This window comes from Euprymna scolopes, chromosome 39 (assembly GCF_053919585.1).
Source record: "Euprymna scolopes isolate OS-2025 chromosome 39, ASM5391958v1, whole genome shotgun sequence".
NCBI classification, from domain to species: domain Eukaryota; kingdom Metazoa; phylum Mollusca; class Cephalopoda; order Sepiida; family Sepiolidae; genus Euprymna; species Euprymna scolopes.
The window spans coordinates 23,874,193-23,898,065 of NC_136520.1; the positions used below are offsets into that span (position 1 = coordinate 23,874,193).

General features: G+C 40.5%; 1 protein-coding gene across 1 annotated transcript in view; it reads right to left on the bottom strand.

The window, feature by feature from the left end:
* Positions 1–23,873, bottom strand: part of LOC145263675 (uncharacterized) — a 118,643-nt gene that overhangs the window by 47,246 nt on the left and 47,524 nt on the right. The gene's annotated exons all lie outside the window — the stretch shown is intronic.

Genomic DNA, 23,873 nt, shown 5'->3' on the forward strand with positions numbered 1-23,873 from the left:
AGGACGACAATAAATGTTGATAATTGATAAAATTATAATTTTAAATAACGCATGAGTGCATTTGGTATGACAGAAAACAAAAACATAACAAAAAAAAAACTATCATAATTAAAAAACCAAAACAAAAAAGTAACGAAAAATCGAATCGCTCCCTGTTTTTTAATTTTTTGTTTTTGTTTTTTTATTATTGTTTTTATGACTCCAAAAAACATCGTTAAAATAAGAACAAAAAAAAATTGTAATTAACTTTGTATGAACATAATAAACGCTTTAAAATAAGTAAAACCACTAAGAACTTAGCAGTTAGGTAGAAAACGGACACTTAGAAAATCGATTTTATTTAAAAAAATAAAAATAAAATAAAAACATTAAACAAGTAAAAATATTTTTTTTAAATATTATGGGGTGGGGGCTATAGTCTATTTTAAAAAACAATATCTCCTTCAAGACGATCATAAAATGTGTTTTCAATCGATATTTATTCAATAAGGGACCAGTTTTCCTACCTAGCGAAAGGGGTCGAGTTTTCCGGGGTTGAGTTTTCCGGAAACGAGTTTTCCGGAGACGAGTTTTCCGGAGACGAGTTTTCCCGGGACGAGTTTTCCGGGCACCAAAAGAATTATTTTACTTTTACAACGAGAACAATTCAAACTTTCGCATTACATTAAAATAAATGTTTAAACACGAAACTAAAAAAAAAAAAAAATGTCAGTAATTAATTTTAATTAATGAAACACATTTTAAATGTCTTTAAAATAGGTTTTTAAAAATACACTTACATTTTATGTTGGCAAAATTTCAATGTCTTTTATGCGTCTTCTTAGCATATGGGAAACTTGAAAACTAAATTGTGGAACGGAATCAAAAATATTATTTATCTAAATAATTTCTATTAGTAGCATGAGATTCTATTGCTTTACATTGCCCGTCTTCTCTTATTCAGAAATTTCGTTTTAGTAGACACATAAACTAAAATCAAAGAAGAAATGAGCTAACACATGTCGCGTATAGGTGTGAAAAGTTTTGAATCTACTAATCCTGTTGATGCTCAATTCATCTGAACAAATACAGAGATATAAACCGAAATCAAAGAAGAAATGAAACAATAGATGTTGTCGTATATAGCTGCGAAAGGTTTGAATGTACTAATTTTACTAGCAGTTCAGGCTTTGTTCGGATGTACTGTTCATAACTTGCCATACGTGTGAATACGTGTAAGATTTCAAATGTTTACACCAAAATTGGTCCGCGTAATTTCGTAGAGACTGCAGAGGTAATTTTTTTTTTTTAACTTTGACCCTCAATTTTGACCCCTTAACATTTATTGTTTTGGTCTCAAATCAAAATAAAAAAGTTTTACCCATGTCCAAGTTATCTACATCTAAAATTTCAAGTCTTTAGACCAAAAATTGGCGGAGAAATTTGGTAGAATCTGCAAAGATCAACTCTTTTTCAACTTTGACCTTTTAGCAGCTAAATTTTCGCCCCAAAACTGATTAAAGTGCTTACTGCATGTCTGAATACCCGTTATGTATAAATTTAAAATGTTTAGACCCAAAATTGGCTAAGTAGTTTGTAGATACCACAAAGGTCAAATGTTTTTAAATTTGACTCCTTGGCAGCTCAAATTTTCGACCTACCCATTATGTAAAATTTCAAATGTTTAAGACAGAAATTGGCCGAGTAATTTGAGACTGCAGAGCTCATATTTTTTTTAATTTGACTACATTTTTTACCCCTTAACATTTCTTCTTTGGAGGCTCAAATCAAATTATAAAGTTTGACCCATGTCCAAGTAACCTACATTTACAATTTGAAATGTTTAGACCTAAAATTGGCGGAGGAGTTTGGTAGAGTTTTCAAATGTCAAATCGTTGACAGCCAAATTTCTGGCCGAAACCCCATTAAAAAGATTTTCCCAAATCTCAATGCTCCTTACTTGGGTCTCTAGACCGAAAATTGACAGAGTTATATGGTAGGGAAATGTACAAAGACACACACACATACGCACACAGATACACACAGACACACACACACACACACACAACTTTTCACTTTTAAAGATATACTAGCAGTTCCACCCGGATTTTCTCGGGCTCTATGTACTGTTCATAACTTTATGTGCGTATGTATATATTAAAAAATATGAATATGTACGGTAATGCCTTTCTATATAATAGGCTTCCTTAACTAAAATAGAGAAAAGTTGGCAGAGACCGCGGACGTCAATTTTTTAAAAAGTTTGATTCCAATTTGGACCCCTTAAATTTATTGTTTTGGGCTCAAATTGAATTAAAATGCCTGACCCATGTTCAAGTAACCTACATCTAAAATTTGAAGTGTTTAGGCCAAAATTGGCGGAGGAGTTTGGTAGATTGGTTGGTTGTTGTTGTTTTACGGCATATCAACCCTTTTCAGGTTATTTAATGCCGAATCCAAAGATTTTGAAGAAAATTTTTTTAATATAATATATTTGTTGTTTCTATTTAATCCATAGTTGGGAACCTAACAGTTACTACCACTCCGGGTCAGAATGGACCTGGGAGCAATGGCAATTAAAGGGTGGCACCACACTCCCCAAAGCCTACAAGTTGGGGCCTCACCACTGGATATAGTTTAAGGTCATATCCAGGACCGGACTTTGGTAGAGTCTGCAAAGATAAAGTCTGTCAACTTTGATCTCTTGGCAGGCAAATTTTCTCCCAAAACCTGATTAAAAAGTTTGCTGAAAGTCTGAATACCCTTTATGTCAAATTTCAAATGTGTTAGACCCAAAATTGGCTTCATAGTTTGCTAGAAACCGCAAAGGTCAAATCTTTTGAACTTTGACCCCTTGGAAGCCAAATTTTCAGCAAAAGACAAAAACGATTCAAAAGCTTGCCCTATGTCTGAATACACTTTATGTAAAATTTCAAATGTTTAGACCAAAAATTTGCGGACTTATTTGTTAGAGACCGCAGAGATCAAATTTTTTTAAACTTTGACCCCAATTTTGACCCCCTTAGAATTTACTGTTTTGGGTTCCAATCAAGTTATTAAGTTAGATCCATGTCCAAGGAAGCTATATCTAAAATTTCAAGTGTTTTTGGAGAGTACTTCAGTCACTGTACCTTTTCCCCAGTGAGTCGTGCAACGAGAATTGGATGGTTTCGCCCACACCTCTTCACCAACTGCGATGTCCACGCAGGCCTGTTCTTCTCTCTGTGTTACAGCCAATGGATGTCGCCATTCATAAGAAAAAATAAACCGGCACTGAATTTTCGTCTTGACCAGCCTTCGGCGTCATATTGTACCAAAAAACTGCTTCTTGGAGTGAAATCTGGCTTCTTGATGCCACAGCTTTTATAGTGCGATGGTGCCTCTCTATAATTCCATTTCCACTTGGACGGTATGCAGCTCTGAAATATAGGCCCACATTCTACTTCGCACATAAGTGTCTAAAAACTTCCGAGCGGAAAGACATACCATTATCCACCAACACCTCTTCTACTGGCCCCCTTTGCATAAAAACCTCCTCGACAACTCTCTTTACCTCTTTTGCTGTTTCATTCTTGATTTTCCGCCATATTGCTACTCTCCCAGGCCCACAATCTATCATAGTTACATGCGGTTCATGTTGATAATGTGTGATGTCAATGGCCAATCTCTGCCAATTCTCTTCAACATGCAGTTCCCCTTTTTCATGTCCAGCCGGTGCAGGGTCGATTGATTGGCATTCCCTACATTGTTCCACCACCTTTTGGACGTCTTGCATTGTGACGTGCGGGTTTACTTTTTTTGCCAGGTAAAGGGTCCGTTCCTTTCCAAAATGATGCAGGTTATGCAGGTCTTTTAAATTCTCTACTGCACAACATGCTGGAGACCCGTCTCTTTCCTTGTGTAGCCAGGCTTTCTTGACTCTTGTCAGCCCATCTGCTTTATTTTTTTGTGACAGAACTAAGGTAATAGTTACCTTTAGTTCAAATTCTCAAACCAAGTCTCCCAGTGCTCCAAGTCTACGCTTGATAAGCATCTCCACTGCTCCTTTTGTTTTGATCCGCTTATCACCAGACAGCTCCGATTTAATCCACGACACCACTGTTGCAGAGTCTGTTTTAACGTTCACTATCTGTAGCCCCCATTTTAGAGCCAGATTGATGCCTTTCATCACAGCATCGAGTTCCGCAACATTGATATGGGTGCTATCATCCTTTTTGCATAGCCAAGCAGCACCCTCAACAGCCACTTCTCCTATTTCCAATAATACCCCTAATGCTACACTGCTAGCATCAGTCCATATCACCCCTTCATGGCCCTCCTTTACATGCCATTCTCCTCTCACAGGGTCCATTTTTTTCACTTCTGCAATGACTTCTTGTATCATGAGAAGCACTTTTTGATCAACTACATCTTCCCAACTGTCTGTCCCAGTCTGGCTTTTAATAAAACTGCACACAGTTCGCAGCCATCCAGCTATTGGGTAGTGGCCAACCAGCTTTCCACATATAGAGAAAAGCTCTTTCTGTGCTAGGTCAACCTTGCCTTATTGTTCTGTAGTCAAAATCCCAAAACCATTCTGTTTTCCAGTGACTCAGGCGGTTTTGTCGGCAGTCCATATGCTTTGATATGCTCTCTCACCCTTTCCGCAGTCACTTAACTTTCTTCTTAATAGGTTGGTCCACAGCCATGAGTGGCAAAATTCCTTCAACTTTCCCTGACCACGACATTAATATTCCTTTATCTATCCATCTCTCAACTTCTTTTTCAAACTGTGGCTCTGCAACTCCTTTCAGTATGCTTTTGTAGCAGCTGACCCGATTCGTCAATACAGGTGGCTCCGCGGTTCATCGCCATTCTACCATCCATTTTTCGCCATCGAAGTAGGCTCGAAAGTCATCATCCTCAATCAGACATGGTCGGGGTTTCGATGGTTGGTTGGTATCACCCCTGGTTACACTTCCTGTTATTCCCGGTGCACTCTGATTGCCAAACTTCACCTGGCCTTTAGCAATAGTAGCTCCTCCCAGTCGGTCTATCGCATCCAGGCCCAGCACCACATCAATTCCTGCAACCAGTCTATCCAGCACGATCGCTCTTAGCCGCAATGGCATATTCCTTACTACAATCTCCGCATCGGCCTCTCCACAGCTTCCACTTCTCTGCCATCCATTGCTCTAACGTTGCTGGTTCCATTCCAAGAGTTGGCGACGTTTGTAGTAATAAGTGTTGTTGTACATCCAGTATCAACAAGAGCTCTAGCCCTCTTTCCATTGATTGTGATCACTAACTGTGGCAACAAACTCTCATATGCCTGTTCAGTATAAAAGGGGTGACTACTGGCGCAATAGCACCCCTTTACTCGTTTCCCGGAAGCGAAAGGCAATTCCTGCTAATGTGCCCTACTTGGCTACACCGAAAACAGATAATGTCTGGCCGTGGCTCCCTACAGTCTCTCATCAGGTGTGGTCCTTGACATCGAAAGCATTTACCGGTAAATCCATGGCCTTGCTTCATCACTGGTCGCTCCTTTCTGTTTGCCACAGCAGTTGCGACCGCCCCCAGCTCACCGGGCTGTTTCACCAAAACTCTAGCATGCCTTAGAATCTCCTCCACCTCCATTGTTTCAATATCAGTAAGTCGTTGCAGTTCCATGGAGATGCGATTAGGGAAATCAGTTACAAGCGCCAGCTTTACAGTCTTCTCAAGGCTGCATCTCCCATATCCAGCCAATCCTGCTAGTCGCCTTATCTCTGCCACATACACGTCCACAGGCTCCCCAGTCCAGGTGACTCTTTTGAGCTTGTTGTAAGCCTCAAACGCGCTCTCAGAAAATGCGTTCTTTAACCGGTTTTCGATGCTCTTAGCAATGGCCTGATCCATCTCTCCCATTTCTAGATAGACCGCTACAGCACTTCCTTCCAAATACATTGGTATTAACGTGTCTACATCCTCGAATCTTCTGCAGCCTTGCCACCAACTTCAGCTTGTTAAGCCACGCAACCACGCCACCTTCTCCAGTAAATGGCCTCAGGATATCACTGCTCAATCTTACTCGGTCACCCATTTTTGTCACTGCGCCGAAATAGCTTGACGTTAAATTTGAACTCAACCTCAGATCAAAAGTCTCAAACTCAAATCCAACTGTTCTCTTATCTCTGCACTTTCCACACTGACGTTAAATTTGAACTCAACCTCAGATCAAAAGTCTCAAACTCAAATCCAACTGTTCTCTTCTCTCTGCACTTTCCACACTGACGTTAAATTTGAACTCAACCTCAGATCAAAAGTCTCAAACTCAAATCCAACTGTTCTCTTATCTCTGCACTTTCCACACTGACGTTAAATTTGAATGTAGTACTTACCAACAAAACAAACGCCCACGTGTTTGTGCCTTGTATAGGCATGCGCGACAACAAAACTTGGGTTTTTATAAGCGGAAGTCTTGAGGTTGTCAGGAATCTACGGGCGCATGCGCAAGAGAAGGGATTGAGATAGTGGTATAAAAGCAGGTCGAGTGAGAAGGTTGTTGTTGTTGTCATTGGACGTTACAGTGACGCGTGCATTAGCAGGTGATTAAGAGGCTGTTTTTTTTGTGTGTCAAGTCGCGCACCTCGGTGAAGATTATATAAGTCGTGCACCTTGGTGAAGGTGAAGGTCATAAGCTATTTCGGCTATTTCGTTTTGTCTCTTTTCCTGGACAACTATGGCTGGGGCAAAGTTTGATTTAAAACTGATACCCGAATTCAACGGATCCACTTCTGTTGTCGACTGGGTCGAAAGGGTTGAGCTGATCTGCAACCTCTGTGAAGTAAAGGGGGTGCACACCGTGATTCCCTTAAGATTGGCTGGAGGCGCCCTAAGTGTATATCAGCAACTTAGTGCCGTGGAGAAGGCTGATGTTACCTGTATAAAAAATGCTTTATACAAGGCATTTGCCATGGATCCCTGCACGGCCTACGAAACATTTGCCTCTAGGAAGCTCAGGCCAGGAGAAACCATGGACGTCTTCTTCGCGGAGCTGAAGAAACTTGCAGTTCTATTTGGTAATGGAGTGTCAGAGCAAACACTGGCGTATGCATTTGTGGCCAGCCTTCCCACCCATGTTAAGCAACTGTTGAGGGCTTCCACCAGCGTATCTGTAACGCCCATGGAACATTTGTTAGAACGTGCTCGAGCCATTATCAGAGATGAGGAGGACCTGAGGGAACCGGTTGTAATGATGGCGCAGGCAGCCAAGACTAATGCTGAAAAGAGTCCCAGTTTGGGACCCACGACCAATGGGAGATGTTTCTGCTGCGGCCAGCGAGACCATTTCGCAAGAAATTGTACTAACAAGGGGCGGGGGCGCCCGCGCTGTTTCCAATGTGGTAGTTATGGACATTTATCCCAAAATTGTGCGGGAAATGCATCAGGGGACAGGACGTCAGTGCCGCCCTGTTCCCCGGACAAGATTTAATTGAGGCGCAACCGACAATAAATGTGTACGTGGACCAAGTGCCTTGTTCAGCTCTTCTCGACTCCGGGTGCTCACACACCATCATGAGTGCCAAGTTGTGTCGAAACTGGACAAAGCAGAACATCAAAGTAACCACAATAGGTGGCAATACGCAAGCTTGCTGTGGAGCCGGAACTGTCAAAGTCCACACAGACTCTGGTGTGGCCGCAGACATTAATGTGCTGGTGATGCGAGGGGATTTGCTGGGATTCGATGTACTGTTGGGATATGATGCTATTAAGGCACTGGGGGGAGTGGTTATCGGAAGAGATGGGACTGTGCGATTTTTGGAAACCCCAGTGTGTGCTGCAGTTCACATTGATCGGCCTGATTTTAAGGTGGACTACGACCCTCACCAAAAAGCATGGACTGCATCGTGGAAGTGGACAGAAGGAAGGGCGCCAACCGAACTCAAGAATAGCATTGCAGAGTACTCAATACCCGACAAGGCCCGTAATGAATACGAGAAGGAACTTGAGGCATGGATCCAGGATGGATGGCTGATCCCCTACCCCAACAAGCTGGGACCACCCACCCTTAATGGCAGTAGTCCAGCATAACAAATCAAAAGTTCGTCCGGTGCTGGACTATCGTGAACTCAATATATACATTGAGACGTACACTGCCGATGCTGACGTGTGCACCAGCAAACTGAGAGAATGGCGCCAGAAGGGCTCCAATGTGTCTATAGTAGACTTGCAGAAGGCTTATTTGCAGGTGCGAGTGGATGAGACATTTTGGCCGTTCCAGACAGTGTGGTTCCGGGGTCAGAGATACTGCCTTACTCGACTTGGCTTTGGACTGAATGTGGTACCGCAAATCATGAAGACCATCGTAAATGCAGTGTTGTCCCAGGAAAAGACCACTGAGGACGCAACATCGGCCTATATTGACGATGTGTACATCAATGAAGACGTACAATCTGCGTCACACGTCAGAGAAAAGTTAGCTCAATTCGGGTTGGAGTGCAAGGATCCCGAACATCTGAGGGATGGAGCACGGGTATTAGGTTTGGACGTTTGCGGGAAAGACGGTACCTTACGATGGAGGCGTGGCAGTGAGATTCCAAACATCCCTGATGTTATTACGCGGCGGACTATTTTTTCCTTGTGTGGGAAACTTATTGGTCACTTACCAGCGTGTGGCTGGCTCCGAGCAGCTGTGGGCGTCATCAAACGCAGGGCAAGTTTAGTAACTACAGGTTGGGATGATGTATCTGATGATGCTCTTCTAACTCTGATGACGACAGAAACCCTAGAGAGAGTTAACAAGGAGGGCCCTGCCCGTGGAGAATGGTGTGTCGATGGGGACACTGTGAATGTGTGGGTTGACGCTAATTCTTTGGCATTGGGAGTGTTATTGGAGCAATGTGGAAATGTAATTGAATACGCGTGCTGGCTGCGACCCGTGAATGATGCTCAACACATCAACCTGGCAGAACTGGATGCTGTTGTGAAGGGTTTAAATCTGGCACTGCAATGGCAGTCAAAGAAGTTACACTTGTACACGGATTCTCTCTGCGTCTACCACTGGGTGTCCGACACTCTTTTGGGACGAGCGAGAGTCCGCATTAAGGCAGCCAGTGAGATGTTAATCCGGCGGAGGCTAAACACCCTGAAGAGTCTGGTATCAGAGTATGACCTGTCGGTGAGTGTAACGCTCGTGACATCACACTGTAATCGTGCAGACCAACTAACCCGTGTGCCTCACAAATGGTATGAAGCTGTGAAGACAGGCGTGGAGTTCGCTGCTCGATCTTGCGCAGTTGGCGCGATTAGCTCATGCCAAATACAAAGAATTCATGTGCAGAGTGGACATCCAGGTATCAAAAGAACATTGTATTTTGTGAGGCGTGTGGACCCGGCAGTGACAAGGGTGGATGTCAGGCAGATCATCAAGCACTGTGAGGCATGCCAGTCTATCGATCCTGCACCTGAGCAATGGCAGAAGGGGCGATTGGAAGTTGAGCATGTGTGGCAACGATTAGCGATGGATATTACCCATTACAGTGGTAAGCCCTTTCTAACCCTTATCGACTGTGGACCCACTCGTTTTGCGGTGTGGCGGCAAATGACCTGGCAGGACTCAGCGAATGTTGTCCGCCAACTGTCATCTATCTTTTCTGAACGAGGTGTGCCGGAAGAGATATTGACGGACAACGATGCTGCTTTTTGTAGCCACCAAGTTCGGCAGTTGTTGAATGAGTGGGGTGTCCGACTACGACTGCGATGTGCACATGTGCCATCAGGGAATGGCATTGCTGAGAGGAGCCATCGCAGCATCAAGAGAATTGCTGCCAGAAAGCAATGCACCATTACGGAGGCCACGTATTGGTATAGCATCACACCAAAGGATGGGAAGACACTAACAACAGCACCGGCCAATGCCATACACAAATACCATGTTAGGATAAAGGGCATTGATACTGTCCAACCAATCGACGAGGACAGTCATGACAAATACAAGGTAGGGGATCCAGTTTGGGTTAGACCTCCTGGAAACCGGTGCACCACCAAGTTCAAGCAAGGACGAATATCTGGAGTGGTCAGCCGGCAGTCGGTCCTTGTTGATGGAACCCCACGCCATGTGCGCGAACTTCGCCCAGCTAGTGAAGTACATCCCACAACTACAGAGAGCGATGAATCATCAGATGATGAGCTGCTGATGAGTGAGGTCACTGAGCAAGAGAGTGGTAGTTGTAGCTCGTCTGATCAGGCAGGATCAGAACCAGAACCAGAACCACACTCAGAACAAGAACCAGAACCTGAATCCGAGATTGTGAATACCACCCTTCGCAGAAGCCAACGAACTAAGAGGCCACCCCCGAAGTGCACTCTATGTGATCATCAGATCAGGGGGGAGTGTAGTACTTACCAACAAAACAAACGCCCACGGGTTTGTGCCTTGTATAGGCATGCGCGACAACAAAACTTGGGTTTTTATAAGCGGAAGTCTCGAGGTTGTCAGGAATCTACGGGCGCATGTGCAAGAGAAGGGATTGAGATAGTGGTATAAAAGCAGGTCGAGTGAGAAGGTTGTTGTTGTTGTCATTGAACGCTACAGTGATGCGTGCGTTAGCAGGTGATTAAGAGGCTGTTTTTTTGTGTGTCACGTCGCGCACCTCGGTGAAGATCATATAAGTCGTGCACCTCGGTGAAGGTGAAGGTCATATTGAACTCAACCTCAGATCAAAAGTCTCAAACTCAAATCCAACTGTTCTCTTCTCTCTGCACTTTCTACACTGACGCCCAAAATAAAGAAGACGGCTCTTTCATAGAAAGACCCAACCACATCTCATTTGCATACCCCCTCCCCCTTCTCGTCACATTACGTGATCATCAGTCCATAAATACCAGGGGGCGGCCATTTTTATTTTCTCTTTTTTTCTTTCCTAACACGAGCCGCACGATGCATGAGGTAAGGTTCTTTACTTTTAACCACAGAAATTAAGGCTATTGTTAATTCTTTTGGAACTCTGAATATTAAATATGTCAGTGAAAGAATGAACAATGAAAATTAAAAATATATTGTTAAACAATAGGCTAGAAGAGGATTCTTTTGTTTGCAGAAGTTTTGGACAAACACACGCATAACGAAATTAGTCACGTTTGAAAAACACATTTCTGACGTCATAGACAAAGGACAATTCTCCATATAGTTCTATTGGTTCGGATTTTGCAGTCAGTCAGTTAGAAATAGTCAGAGAGAGTTGAGAGTCAGTCAGTTGGCAGTCAGTGGTTAGTTAATCCCTTAGAGGCGAAGGGGTAGAAGATTAACCATGTAGATACAAGTGAATTCTTGACGTCATTCAATCGGTCGATCAGATGAATAAAGAAGTCACATCATGTTTTGTACGTGTTGTCTCATGTCGTCATTCAGTTACAACAGAAAAGCTAATTGTTATTATCATTATCTATAATGAACATTGTGTAACCCTTCAAGGATTATGCATCTCCGCTCCTCTGTTTTAAGAACTTGTATACATCTCCAGTCAGTATGTATATGAAGTCCCAAGCATCCCAGAACTGTATAAATGTCTTCTCTCCCTCATCATTGTTATAGATGTCACCGTCATCTCTTTAATATGTACCCCTATTTCTGGAAGCCAATAATGCAACAGTTCGAAAAATATCAATTAGTCCGTGACTGTTCGAAACTTGAAAGGAATTTGGCAGTATTTAAACTATTGAATAGAAAGCCACTTAAATAGTATTTGAAGTGTAGCGTTTAGTTCCTATTTAAAATTATATCCCCCAAAAGGGCGATCATAAAATTTGTTTTCAGTCGATTTTTATTTCCTAGTTGCTTAATGTTTCTACAATTCCAAAATTATGTAATTTTCTGTTGCTGATTTTCCAATGCCCAATTTCCCGTTGCATCATTTAATTATCAGTGATGTTCGAAAGTATTTTTCTTTACAAAAATACTTAATTTTTGAATATTTTTCGAGACATGTAAATCAGCTGCTGTCTTTGAAACATTACCTAAAATAAATTTTTGTTTGTTTTGCAAGTAAAATGAATTTACATCGTATTTTGATGTTATCATTTTAGTTTTACTGATAATTTAAAAACAATAAATATTTATTAGTAGTACCAATAATGAAAAATTAAGTTAAACATTTAAAAGAATCAGTTTTGGAATCGAAAAATAGGACACATTTTTCCAATTCCGATACCTCCAAAATTCCGATTTATTTACAACCGTATAGAGAGACTCATTTGGGTATAAAACCAGCTATATGACACACACACATGTACACACACACACACACAACACACACGTATATATATATATATATATATATATATATATATATATATATATATATATATATATATATATATAAAACTGTACACCCGGCGAAGCGAACGTCTCTCTATTCTATCTTCTGTGTTGAGGATTTGTGCCGTTATGAACGCGTTTTCATTTTAATAACTGTACAATACGCGAAACGAACGTCTATCTATTCTATCTTCTGTGTATTTGGGATTGTTTTACTCTTTTATTCATGTTAAATTCACCTATTCGTAACAACCATCATCGTCGTCGTTATGAACGTTGTGGATTTGTGCCGTTATGAACGCGTTTTCATTTTAAAAACTGTACACCCGGCGAAGCGAACGTCTCTCTATTCTATCTTCTGTGTATTTGGGATTGTTTTACTCTTTTATTCATCTTGAATTCACCTATTCGTAACAACCATCATCGTCGTCGTTATGAACGTTGTGGATTTGTGCCGTTATGAACGCGTTTTCATTTTAAAAACTGTACACCCGGCGAAGCGAACGTCTCTCTATTCTATCTTCTGTGTATTTGGGATTGTTTTACTCTTTTATTCATCTTGAATTCATCTATTCGTAACAACCATCATCGTCGTCGTCATGAACGTTGTGGATTTGTGGCGTTATGAACGCGTTTTCATTTAAAAACTGTACAACCGGCGAAGCGAACGTCTCTCTATTCTATCTTCTGTGTATTTGGGATTGTTTTACTCTTTTATTCATCTTGAATTCACCTATTCGTAACAACCATCATCGTCGTCGTCATGAACGTTGTGGATTTGTGGCGTTATGAACGCGTTTTCATTTAAAAACTGTACAACCGGCGAACCGAACGTCTCTCTATTCTATCTTCTATGTATTTGGGATTGTTTTACACTTTTATTCATGTTGATTTTTTTCGAACATGTTTTCCCACACATATACACACCCACACGTACACACGCACATACGCACACACACACGCACGTACGCACACACACACGCATATACACAGCCTCATACACACACTCACATTCACGCGCACACACGCACACACACACACGCTAACGTATACGCATATACGCACACATACGCGCATAAGTACGCACACATGCGAAACGTCACTTCCTTTAGAGTGAAAGTCAGACATGCGCAGTCAGAACACTGACCCCAGTATAAAAGTCAACAAAACCTGTTAACTTCCCTTTTTGCGTCTGGACCAGCGTTCGACCTGTTTAGTCGACGAACTGACCGCATATTCTAACGTCACTTTCCCTGCTACTGTAATGTGGGGCAAGAGCAAGCACACTTTATAAGCTTTCCCTCTCCATGAACTGGATTGACTTACTCTCTCTATCTCTCCTTCGTTTTGGCCCATCGACACAGACATGTGCGCGACTTTCTACTGAGTTTAACCCATTCTTTCTACAGACATCTTGCCACTTCGCGTTTCCCTATTGTATTCTCTATTCCTTCCACACGCGTAGTTGTCAACGGCTGAATGAACACGTGTACACCAAAGACTTTCGTTTCTCAACAGAAAATAAACGACATGTTTATTTTATTCCAGCATTTGAGTTCTTTGTTTTCTTCATTCAATTCGTTTCATTATTTTCTTGTAGCGAGTTAGGGTATTTTATATCCTGGTCCGCAACAAATTCACCTATTCGTAACAACCATCATCGTCGTCGTCGTCGTCATGAACGTTGTGGATTTGTGCCGTTATGAACGCGTTTTCATTTTAAAAACTGTACCACCGGCGAAGCAAACGTCTCTCTATTCTATCTTCTGTGTATTTGGGATTGTTTTACTCTTTTATTCATGTTGAATTCACCTATTCGTAACAACCATCATCATCGTCATCATAAATGCTCCTTTATATATATTCTACATGTACGTGTATGTGTACGTGTGTGTGCATATGTATGTACATGCGTGTATTTATGAATGTATGAGTGTATGTGCATGTTGTCACGTGTATTTGTTCTTGCGTATGTATGTTTGCATGCATCTGTTTGTATGCATGCTTGTATGTGTACGTGTATATCTTTATTTCGATATGTGTGTGGGGTGAAGAGGACTCCCAAAAGCCTTATTAAGGCACCCCCTCTGGGTGAAGCAAATCTCTGATTTAAAAAAAAAATACATAATGCAGGAGACCAGTGCCCGCATTAAGCTGGTCTGCAGTTTGATTTGTTGCTGGCTATCTTGCTCATGCTTGTTGCTGGATCTCGATATTTTGAACCGAGAGAGAGAGAGAGACTTAGCTGTCGTACAAAGCTAAAACTCTGTAACATCATCTTTGTATAGATACTTCCTCAGACATTTGTCTATAAAAATTGTCCGTGGCGATGGAAAAAGTGTCATGTGTGTAGCCCTGAAATGCTGGAAGCATGTAATAATTGATCTGCCATCATTCTATATATGCATATGTGTGTGTGTATGCATGTATGTATGTATGTATGTATGTATGTTAATATATGTACTAGTGTATGTATGTGCATGTATACCTATTTGTATATGTATGTATATATGTATGTGTATATATTTTTATTTATTTATTGTGTATGCATGTTTATGTGTGTTTTTATGTATATATGTATATATATTTGTGTGTATGTATATGTATATATGCATATATATGCATGCGTATAGGTGCATATATATGTATGTGTACGTATATGTAGGTAACTTTATGTGTGTGTATGCATATGTGCATACATGTGTACGTATATGTATGTGAATATGTCTGTATATGTGTGTATGTATTTGTATATGATAGTATATATGTGTATGCATATATATGTATATGTGTGTGTATGTATATGTTTGTATGTATGTGTTATATGTATTGTATGTGTATGTATGTATGGATGTATGCATGTGTGTACGTTTATGTGTATGTGTATGTATGTGTGTATATGTATATATAATGTATGCCAAGGACCGTCTTCAATGTCATGTCTGCTTGAGCGTGTGAATTCGCTGGCAGGACTAAAAAAAAAAAAAGAAGATTTTCGGGCTCATGGACTTTCAGTGACTGAGGGAGTGGCACTCGTCTGACAAGACGTTGCAATCATCATATATATATATATATATATATACACACACATACACACACAAGTATACTAGAAAAGAAGAACGAGGAGGAGAAAGAGTAAAATAGGAGTAAGCGTAAGATAGAAATAAGAGTAAAAGGAGAAGGAGGAATAGAAGAAGGCGGAGGTACAGTAGATGAAGTAAAATGAAGTAGTGTAAGAAGTTGAAATAAAACAAAGAAGAATAAACGAAAATTTAGAAAATAACAAAAATGGAGGAAATTATAAGGAGGGGTAAAGAAGAATGAGAAAATAAGAAATAATATTTTTAAAAAAATAATAAAATGATAATAATTTTGTCAGTGAGAAATCAATGGTAAACGGCTGTTAAGGTAACGCAAATTCATTTGCATTATTTAAAGAGATGACGAGTACTGAAAATCTGAGAAGACTCAAACTCCAGAGAATATCACACGTTTTTTACAGAGAAATCTTTGATGAATGAGCTTCTTTTTTTTTTTTTTACATGGGGGTCACCACTTATCAAGGCCCAGGAGCCACTCGGGGATAAGGGTTATTGCGTGTACAGTAATCAATGGGATAGTATCGTAGTAATAGTATTGGGGATTTGATAAGGTGTCATTACTTAAGGGGCGGTTCATCAGGAATTTGTTTGTGTAGGACTTGAAGACATCCAAGTTTAATTCGGGGAGGGGAGACAGGCAAGCGGCAGAGAGTTCCACTGGCGTGCTGTTCTAAGAAAGAAGCTTTGTTCATGGAATCTGCATTTTGTTTTAGGCACGGATAAAGAGTGGGAAAATTATTGACAGTTGTTTCAGCTAGTCGGGTGTTTTTTGTGAAAGATTGGCGAGGGGAGACCAGAGAATGGAGCTCAGACGAGCGCTTGCCATGGAAATAACGATAAAACAGAGACAGGCTCGCAACGTCTCTTCTGTGGGAGAGAGGTTGCAGGGAAGAGAAAAGGGCATCCTCCACCAAGCCACGAAGTCTATTTTGTACTCTGTCAAGGCATGATAGGCTGTTTTTAGCAGCTCCTGCCCAGATGTGCCAGCAGTACTCCATCCTTGGACGTACTTGGCTTTTATATAGATAGAGAATTGCATCAGCAGTGAGATATCTTCTGGAGCGGTAGAAGGATCCACCATCTTTCCAGCGACCTTGGCCACAGACTTGATGTATGTGTTCCATTTCAGATCAGGAGTAAAGGTCGAACCCAGAAGCTTATCAAAACATGGGGCCTCCCCTAGACGAGATCCATTCATTTCAATCGATGCCAGATGGGGATTAGAGCGTTGATGATGTAAAAATAGAAGCTTGGTTTTGGATGCATTAAAGGTAACCAGCCACCTCTTCCCCCACTGAACCACGTGCTCAAGATCTGAGGAGAGAGAATCAGAGAGAACCTTGTCATTTACAGCCTTTGATGTGTTGCCATAGATAGTCGTGTTATCAGCATAGATGTCAACGAATGATTTTAGTATGTGTTTTGGGAGATCATTGATGTAGATCAGGAAGAGAGTTGGGCCCAGGATAGACCCCTGAGGGACTCCAGCATTAATACTGTGGGCCTCTGATTTCTGCCCATAAACCACTACTCTTATGAACCTCTCAGAGAGAAATGATTTAATGATAGAGAAAACATTTCCAGTTATACCGTAGCTGGAAATCTTGTGAAGTTTATGCCATACCTTATTGAAGGCCTTTGATATGTCAAGAGCAATTTCCCTAGAAATGAAGCCTTTGTCGAGAGATTTGCTAATTCTATGTGATATAACTGTTAGCACGTCTGCTGTAGATCTAGCAGAACGGAAACCATATTGCGTGTCACTAAGAAGGTTATTTCTGCTGAGGTGGTTGACTACTTCTCTATTTAATATGGATTCCAGCAATTTACTCATGACACTCAGGAGAATTATTGGTCTGTATTGAGAGGGAGATGAATTATCACCTGAGTTCTTAAATACAGGGCATACTGATGAGGTTTTCCAGAGTGTTTGAAAGCACTTCTCCTTAAGGCAACGCTTAAACAGTTTTGTAAGTATCGGGGCAAGTTCTGGTTGTAGCTTTTTTAAAACTATAATTGGAATACCGTCAGGGCCAGTTGCTTTACTGGAATCAAGGTTCTTGATTAGCTTGGCGACCTCATGCACAGATATTTTCATGTTACCTAGTGTGTTCTGTGTTATAGGAGGAAATATGGGGAGTTGATGGCCTTCATCGCATAGGGTAGAATTATCTGCAAAGTTCTTGGTAAATAGTTTGGCCTTGTCTGATGCTGACGAGATGACCATTGATAATGGTTGGAATAGAACGCACGTTTCTATTCAGGATCCTATTTGCTATTTTCCAGAACTGATGGGAACCAAGCCACTGCTCAGCTACTTTGGATTTAATGGATTGAGCATATAGCTCTCTTGCATTTTTTATTACTCTTTTACAATGGTTGCTGGCAGTCCTGAAAGCAGCTTTAGTCTCAGTACATCTATTACGTTGGTAGCTATGGAAAAAGTGATTTCTGTGTGCAATGGCAGCAGCACATTCAGGGGAGAACCATGGCTGGCTGTTAGATCTTTGTTGAAATTTTTGGATGGTATGAATTGGTTTATACCTACAAGTAACCATTCGGTCAGGTCTGATACTATAGAGGACACATCCTTTTTAAACATGGAATGGAGAGGTAGATCAGATATGAATGTACGGAAGCTATCCCAGTCAGCCATAGAGTATCGGTATACAGTACGTGAAGAGGTAGTCTATGAGCTGTGTTAGAACTCCTAGTGAGTCAATAATAATAATAATAATAATAATGATGATAATAATAATAATAATAATAATAATAATAATGATAATGATGATAATAATAATAATAATAATGATAATAATATTAATAACAAAAACAATGATGATAATAATAATAATAATAATAATAATAATAATAATAATAATAATAATAATAATAATAATAAAAATAATTGTTAAGTTTTGAGACATTGTGTTGAACAAAGATAGCGGCATAGTTCAGATCAGTAACCAAGATGGCGGCGTATTTCAGATCAGTAATCAAGATGGCGGCCAAGAATAAATGCAGTCCATGACGTAGTAAACAACGAACTGATTGAATCCAAAATTCGACAATTTTTCTACTAATTTTGGGACGTTTTCATTGGTTGTTTAGCACAGCCGTTGGTTATAAAAATGATTGGCGAATCCACTCGTCTCATACCCTCATCACTTCGTCTGATCGGGAAGATCTCCTAGCGGCTTCGGCTGCAGGGAGACAGGGTAGTACACGTCAAGGATTCCTCACTTGACACTCAGCCCAACAGGTGAGGGGTCGGGAACCGGCCCAGCACCTGTTGGACTGAGGTACGCCGCCTGGGTAATACCTAGGAGGTTCACCCTCCCAGGTCTTGCCACCGGGCTTTCCGGTGGGGCAAGTTTATTGCTTGCTGTCTGAGGCGCCCCGACTGGGGAATGCCGACAGGGTTACTCAGGCAATTTTTAAAATTGCAGGAGTGCCCCTTCTTTAGGGGAGCCTGCGGGGTTCCCACTTTCCGGCCTTGTGCCACATAATGCTGATGTGGGCAGCATTTAAATATATACCCCCATCACTTCATCGTAAGGATGGGATGTGTCTCCTAGCGGCTTCGGCTGCAGGGAGACAGAGTAGTAGTACTTGTCAAGGATCCGTTCTTGACACTCAGCCCAACAGGTGAGGGTCCGGGAACTGGACTAGCACCTGTTGGACTGAGGTACGCCGCCTGGGTAATACCTAGGAGGTCCACCCTCCCAGCCCTTGCCACTGGGCTTTCCGGTAGAGTAAGTTCATTGCTTACTGCCTGAGGCGCCCCTACCGGGGAATGCCTACGGGGTTACTCAGGCAATTTTTATAATTGTAGGAGTGCCCCTCCTTTAGGGGAGCCTGCTGGATCCCTACTTTCCGGCCTTGTGCCACATTTTGCCGAGGTGGACGGCAAATAAATAACTACCCCCATTAGGAGTCAAAAACATTTTACAATAATAATAATAATAATAATAATAATAATAATAATAATAATCGCAAATTCCTATGGGACATGGACATACAAACTGATAAACCCATCCAAGAAAGAAAACCAGATGTCTTAATAATTAACAAGAAAGAAAAATCCTGTCAAATCATCGACTTTGCTGTCCCAGCTGATCACAGGGTGAATATCAAAGAAAGGGAGAAACGGAGCAAATACGCAGAGCTGCCAGAGAGCTGAAAGGGATATGGAAGATAAAGAAAATCAAAATATTACCTATAATAGTAGGAGCACTAGGAACAATCCAAAAAAACTTTTGAAAAAAGAATGGGAGAAATTGGAATCAGAGGAATGACTGGAAAAATACAATGAACAACAATAATGAAAACAGCTGAAATATTAAGGAAAACCTTTGTTTGTGGAGACTAACACACATGACCCACAAGCGCGGACCAGACAAACTGCTATAGAGACAAAAGATGAAGCGCTACATGGAACCAAGAACACTGAAGCTGCATACCTATAAGTTCTCTAACCACTCCCCCATCACCCCATTATCACATCACTGTCCCCCGTCCCCAATAAAAAGAGTGAGACCGAATAGCCAGGTAGTCAAGGAGGAAGAAAAGACCAAGGAGTGAGACCTCCACTGTATAAGTGCAAAGAGAACTATGACCTTGGGGAGGCTTATTGCCGCTCAAATTCCAGTAAAGACCAATGGCCACTGCCAACGATAAATCAATGGTAAGCAACTGTTGAGATAATGCAAATTTATTTGCAAATGTTATCGAAAGAAGTGGAGAGTATTGGAAAATCTGGGGAGACTTGTTGTCACTCAGCTTCCAGAGAACACCGCATTCAATGAAATCTTTGATGGCCTGTGTGGAAGCTCCTTGTGAGCCAATAATAATTTTAAAAATTCAATGGTAAGCAGGTGTCATGAAAATGCAAATTGTAATCGTTACTGAAAAAATTAAAACCCAAGGAAGACGACTTGTTGTTGCCAGTGAGCAACTAGTGCTCACTCATTTGAGAACTCCTCGTGACTAAAACAAAATTGAAAGCTATTTACCCTGTCACCACTTTTGTATGTTATAGCAATGATCTTACTCATCAATATATTTTGGAGTTAAAAATCTAAATTTGTATCAATCAGTACAACTTTTGGGGGGAGATGGGTGGGGGGGGGGTCATTATTATTGTTACTGACATTGGTTTCTCAATTCTTTCTAGAATCTGGTATTTAAACTAAGGACCACATGAAAGTTGCCAACATCATGATGAAGTGATGCTATGAAACTGACTTAATTCGAGCTTGTCACGCTAGGTCATTAATCTTTTTTTTTTTCTTTTTTTTTTACATGGAGGTCACCATTTATCAAGGCCTGGAGGCCACTCAGGGATAAGGGTTATTGCGTGTACAGTAATCAATGAGATAGTATTGTAGTAATCATTAGTATTGGAGATTTGATAGAGTGTCTTACTTAAGAGGGTGGTTTGTTAGGAATTTGTTTATGTTGAACTTGAAGACCTCCAAGTTGTAGTCAGGTGGGAAACAGGCAAACGGAAGAGAATTCCACAGTCGTGCACTTCTGAGAAAGAAGCTCTGCTCATGGAATCTACATTTGGATTTAGGCACAGATAAAGAGTGGGAAAATTATTGACAGTAATTTCAGCCAGACGAGTGTTTCTCGTGAAAGATTGCCGAGGGGGGACGAGAGATTGGAGCTCAGACGAGCACTTGCCATGGAAATAACGATAAAACAAAGGCAGGCTCACAACGTCTCTTCTGTGGGAGAAAGGGAACAGGGTAGAGAAAATGGCATCCCCCACTAAGCTACTAAGTCTATTTTGTGCTCTGTCAAGACAGGATAGGCTGTTTTTAGCAGCTCCTGCCAAGATATGGCAACAGTATTCCATCCTTGGACGTACTTGGCTTTTATATAGATAGAGAATTGCATCAGTAGTAAGATATCTTCTGGAGCGGTAGAAGGATCCCACCATCTTTCCAGCGACCTTGGCAACAGACTTGATGTACGTGTTTCATTTCAGATCAGGAGTAAAGGTCAAACCCAGAAGCTTGTCAAAACACGGAGCCTCACCCAGACGAGAGCCATCCATCACAATTGATGCCAGATGGGGATCAGAGCGTTGATGATGTAAAGATAGAAGCTTGGTTTTGGATGCAAGAAAAGTAACCAGCCACCTCTTCCCCCACTGAACCACGCGCTCAAGATCAGAGGAGAGAGAATTAGAACCTTGTCATTTACAGCCTTTGATGTGTTGCCATAGATGGTCATATCATCAGCATAGATGTCAACAAATGATTTAAGTATGTGTTTTGGGAGATCATTGATGTAGATCAGGAAGAGAGTTGGGCCCAGGATGAACCCCTGAGGAACTCCAGTATTAATACTGTGAACCTCTGATTTCTGCCCATCAACCACTACTCTTATGAACCTCTCAGAGAGAAATGATCTAATGATTGAGAAAATATTACCAGTGATACCGTAGCAGGAAATCTTGTGAAGTAGGCTCTTATGCCATACCTTATCGAAGGCCTTTGATATGTCAAGAGCAATTGCCCTGGAAATGAAGGCTTTGTCAAGAGATTCACTAATCCTGAGATATAACCGTTAGCACATCTGCTGTAGATCTTGCGGAGCGGAAACCATATTGCATGTCACTAAGAAGGTTGTTTCTGCTGAGGTGACGTTGGTAGCCACTTCAGCACTGTTATGTAAGGTGCAGATTTACATAAAAAAAGCAAAAATGAATTTCCTTATCTGATGTTAAAACTCAACATATTCGATTGAAAGAATTGTTGTGGAAAATATGTTATCCTAAGGACAAATCGCTTACATTAATACGGTCATGTGGTCATCCAACTTTCTTACAATTCAAAACATCAATGCAGAAGTATGGATATCTTGAATTGCAGAAAAGTTGGATGACCAAGGAAATCTTTAAAGCAATTGATTAAACAAGACTTTATTGAATGGAAATTGGAGACATGAAGACTGGCCAATACAGATATATCACTTCTAAAATGACAGAAGCTAGGTAAAGATAGAAATTAACATACCCAGCACAACTCAAAGCGCAGGTATTAATTAATTCAGTTACAGGTTGGATTACCTTTGCTGTTCACTATCTACTGGTAGTTAGGGTTCCATGATCCAATTTTTTTATTACACTTATGTGATTGATATGATATTGAATGCAACCAAATTTGCATCGGCTTCAGCAGATCCAAAGTTTACTTAAAATTATGGGCTCTACAAACCTAAATTCTCGTATATATCTATAATATAAATCTCACCTGCCTGTTTGTATGTATGTATGTATGTATGTTGTCTCAGTGCAAAGTCTTTCCTCACTATAAAAAGCTTCAAGCACCGGTATTACTTGATATGCAATGGAATACACACTTTGCAATCAGTGTGTATCTCGATAACAAAAAGGCTGGCTGTAGCTGGAAACGGCAAATGGGCATTCAATGAGGACTGATGCAGATATGGGTGTGAATGGCAATAAAGGCTTTGGAACTTCTAGGGTCTGGCCTGGTAGGTTTTCAGGGCACCACAGCTTGGACCCGGTCATCAGTGGATATGCTGGATTATAGAAGGTTTATAGATGTGACCGTCTGGCACGTGCTGCTAGTTGTGCTCATGTTTACGTCATTTGAGTCAGAGATATATTAAATAATGGCAATACTCGAGAACGAGTTTCTGCCATCATGTATGTATGTATGTATGTATGTATGTATGTATGTATACTAAACCTATGATTTTAATGCTAATACATAGTTCAAAACAATTGCTTTAACTATGAAAATAATTTCCAACGCTATTGATGATGTTTACCTTTTAATGTATTTTTTAATATTATTTATGTTTGAATTCATGTTTTGAAACATGTAACAAATCATAAATCTATGACATCATGCCAAAGATAATTATTTTGGTATAGTAATGTTTTAAGCTCCATTTATAAGAAAGAACCAATTACTAATATTTCGAAATGAGACAAATTCTGCAATGTATTTCATTACTTTAACAAATTTTTGATTGACAGACAAACAAAATCTTTATTCATATAAGAATCCAAGTTTCTCAGATTTCACACACAATTTTGCCCTCAATTTTAAATAGTTTTTATTCATTTGTTTCTCAAGGCCTTCTACAAATTGTTTAGATTTTTTTATTTGTATTTTTTCTTTTACATTTAATCTCAAAATGCAATTAAATGTTTTTCCGATGCGTTATTAGCCCACAAAATTACTTGTTGACAAAGTAACTTAATTAACAACTTTGGAATTCGCATGGTTAATTCATACGGAAACTTAAAATGTGTTAAAATTATTATTTCCTAACACAAGACCTCCAGATATTTTTTCTAATTTTTGGCATATTTAGTTTTATAGCAATTTGCGTGTTTTAATAACAAAATATTACGATGATAACAAAACGAGAAATACTAAAACAAACATGTTTTTGCATTAGATAAATCATAATAAAAATAAGATTTAATGGACATTTTGTGTGTGTGTGTGTGTGTGTGTGTGTGT